Raw genomic sequence first — 4,256 nt, 5'->3', positions numbered from 1 at the left:
TTTGATCCAGATCATATTATGCATCACTTATTAATTGCTCCAGGAGCTCAGCCTGTTAAACAAAAGCTTAGAAAGATGAATCCACATGTGGTGTTGCTAGTCAAAGCTGAACTAAAGAAACTACTAGATGTCGGTTTCATCCAACCTATAGACTATGCCGAATGGATTTCTAATATTGTACCGGTCTCCAAGTCAGACAAAAGCATCCAGATCAGCAATGACTTTAGGGATCTCAACAAGGCTTGTCTGAAAGATGATTTTCCTCTACCAAGCATCGATACAATTGTGGATCTCACAGCAGGGCATGTGATGCTATCACTCATGGATAGTTTCCTAGGCTACAACCAAATCAAGATATCTCTACAAGATTAGGATAAAATGACCTTCACATGTCCATGGGGTACATACTATTGGAACATCATGCCTTTTGGTTTGAAAAATGCTAGTGCGACCTATCAAAGAGCAATGACAACAATCTTCCATAAAATCATGCATACTTTTATGGAGGACTATGTAGATGACATGCTAGCAAATCATTTACAAGAGAAGGACACCTAGACATTCTTGATAAAATCTTTCAAAGACTAGAGCAATTCAATGTCAGATTAAACCCTAAAATTGTGTTTTTCGAGGTCACATCCAAAAAACTCTTGAGCTACATTGTATTAAAAAAAGGCATCGAGGTGGATCCCGCAAAGGTTTAGGCTATCATGGAAATTCCACCTCCAAGGAACAATAGTCAGCTACAATCTTTTCAAGGCAGGCTACAATATATCAGAAGGTTCATTGCTCAATTGGCGGACAAATGTCTCCCATTCTACCATGTACTTCATAAAAATGTACCTTTCAGATGGGAAGACAAGTGTGCAGAATCATTCTATCAGTTGAAGCAATATCTCATGAATCCACCTATTTTGGTGCCACCAATAGCAGGTAAGCCACTCATTCTCTACATATCAACAACAGAAGTGTCACTAGGGGCATTACTAGCACAAGAAGACACGACAGGAAAGGAAAGAGACATCTATTACATTAGCAGGATGCTAAATGACTATGAACTCAATTACACTTACATCAAAAAATCTTGTTTAGTTGTGGTGTTTGCTTCCCTAAAGTTGCGACACTATATGTTAGCTCGTACTATCAAGCTAGTGGCAATGATCAACCCACTAAAATACTTACCTAGCAAAGCCGCTCTCATAGGGAGGTTAGGAAAATGGGTCATGATCTTAAGTGAGTTTGACATTCAGTACACAGAACAGAGGGCTATCAAAGGACAAGCAATAACAGACCAACTGGCCGAAGCACCCCTACCAGACAGACACCTAGTACAGGTGGAATTTCCAGATACAAATGTGCTCACTGTTACACCAAAGCAATGGACTCTATTATTTGATGGATCCTACACACAACATGGATCAGGTGCTGACATCTTATTCGTCACTCCAGAAGGGCACACAATTTTGAGATCCTATAGGTAGATGTTCCCATGTGTTAGTACATATTTTTATAAAATACTTTGTGCTATATATATGCCCTTTTTCTTATCATTCGAGCATTTACTGCGGGTGTTTTATATGTAGGAGTGTCTTGAAGAAAAAGGTGTTGTTCAAAGATTAACTAGTTTCGCCAAGACCCCCAAACCTGCTCATATGGAATGGTGGAAAAGGCTTTGGAGACTCTCAAGTGTGCTGCACCAGAAGAGGGAAAGCCTTTATCCCACATTGTTTGTGGGATAGGCTCTTTTCATATTTAAACCCCAGGCGACTTGCATTATAACTGTTGAAAGACAAATGGCTTTTGACAAAGTGCTAGATCAGTGCCGGTGGGCCCCCCACGTGTGCACGCATCTCAAAGCACCTAAATTTTACAGTAAAAAGGCAAGTTAATGACTGAGCATGTTGGGTGGATCGGACAGTCGAGAGGAATATCCAAGGGCCATCCCTATACCGCTATGTGAAATTGCTTGACAGTTAATCCTCGTGACTTGGCGACAAAGTGGGCCCAAGTTCGATGGCAGGGCCAGGTGGCGGGTAGGTGGATCCGCTGGCAAACCAAAAGTTGACACATGGCGACTGAGTGGTGGGGCCTGCTAGAAGGAAACGGTTTAGAAAAAGCCTCATTCCAGAGGCGAGTCTAGGTCGTACTGAGGTGTCAGAACATGGACCCCAAAGCTAATCAAGGGGTGCCACGTGGTAGTTGAAGAAGGTGGTTAAAGTGAAATGGTGGGTCCGGCGGTGTGGAGTTTATCGAACAAACCTTGACCGCGATGAATCTCAAAACAAACTCACTGAAAGAAGCAATTTCATCGACATGAGGTTCATTGAAGAAATGTTAAATTTTGGGATAGAACCAAAAAACTTACACCAATGGACCGAAGAAGCCCGAAAAGGAGAGTAAAGTGCGGGAGGACTCGTCGGGATAGCGGAGACACATTTCTAAAGTTATGTCAATGCCTGATGGGAAGAATACCACAAAGGGCAGATCTATCGAGGTAACTTCTAGCATCAGAATAGGGTGAAATGAGTTATTGTGATACCTGATGAGAGGTGTAGTCATCGGAATAAGTTACACCAATATAGATCATATCATTGGGGTAACTTCTAGCATCAAAATAGAGTGAAATGAGTTATTCTGATACCCAATGAGTAATTTAAGGCAGTCGCAAAGAAGGAGATCTTGTCGAGAAGACTTATGTCGATACAACCGAAGGTAAGTTTTTATGTTTGACTTAATGAATACCTAATTTTCTTTCTCTCATGCAGAATTTGTTTATTGAGAAGACAATGGCACTAAGGAGTATACAAGTGGAAGAAACTACGGGAATGCCTAAGATCTCAGTCCGTGAACTTAGTTGTTTGTAATTATATGTCTTCAGTTGCAAATTGGGTAGTCGTTAGGAATAGACGCATCAGTTTGAAGCTTGTTCGCATCCCTTTAGTTATGTATATAACAGGATACCAAAACCAATGAAAAGGGGGAGAGATTTTCAGACGACTGGTGAGGGATGTAGTATTATGTACTAGAGAATTCTATGAGAAGAAGAAGTATCTTTTGATGCAAATTGATTGCAATGGAGTATCTTCAAGTGTAGCTTTTGTATGCAACACCAATTCAAAGATTAATATACAAGGTTCGTTGTTTTCTATCCAAAATATTGTATGCTTTTTGTGTTGATGAATTAATTTTGTCCTCTTGATAAACCTATCTTTTGGGCTTGCTGTGATGTGACATCACATGATGTTGCACTAAATATGGAATTGGTTTTTCATTATTTATGTAACACATACTGATACCTTCACAATGATAGTTAATATTGTCTCTCGAGTTGATCGAATTGGTTGTCCACAAAGTAACATCTATATCCTTGGATAGAGGCACTGGTCTGTTATTTATCTTTTATGGGTTAGGATTGTTATGCATAAGGTCCTTATCAGAGAAACATTCTTCTGAATCCTATATGAACTGATCTATACATGATTTTTGCAAGTCTTAAGAGCAATCATTTTTCATAATACACTTTAATTCATTTTCTTTTATCAACATTCAAGAAACATTCAAACAAAAGCACACAATAAGGTACAGTAGCAAGAAACTATTGCCATTCTTTCAAAAGGTTGTCTTAATAAATCTTTAAATCTACTTTAAATAACCTCTTAGTGCTTGAGAGAGAAAGGTATACCCACCTAGGTTCAATGGAGCCTTAAGTGAAAAGGGATTTGGTCTTTTACCATCCCCGTTCATTGGCCAAGGCTAGTTGGATCAGTTAAGGGCTTGGCAAATCCTTAAGTTTTCCAATCTGTGGTTTTGGGCACCAACAGATTGGCGACTCTGCTGGGGAGAGATCACATGAATTTTTCAAAGTCTTTGGTAGTTTATTTCAGACTCTACTCGAGGAGAGATCCGAGAAGATCAGTTAAGTTGGTAATATTTCCTCTTAGGAGGTGGCGACTCTACATTTTAATGCATGAATAATAATTAGTATGTTGAGAAAATAAGAGAAACCCCTAGGAATTTGTCAATAAGATTTATGCACGGGAGGAGGTCTTTGCACAAGGGACAAGAAGATTTTGTTAAGTTGAGTCCCAAGAAAAGGAACAAAGAGAAGAAATCAAACAAGGCGTTTGAAGGATACAAGAGATTTCCTAGTAGGGAGGAATATTCTTCATCTACTGGCAAATCTGAAAATAGGGAGGAAAATCATTTCTATAAAATGAGTACAAAAGATAATAGACATAGTCATGATCAGATCTTGA

This window comes from Cryptomeria japonica, chromosome 9 (genome assembly GCF_030272615.1).
Source record: "Cryptomeria japonica chromosome 9, Sugi_1.0, whole genome shotgun sequence".
NCBI lineage: Eukaryota > Viridiplantae > Streptophyta > Pinopsida > Cupressales > Cupressaceae > Cryptomeria > Cryptomeria japonica.
The sequence above is the reverse complement of the archived record's forward strand: the minus strand, read 5'-3'. Positions refer to the sequence as shown.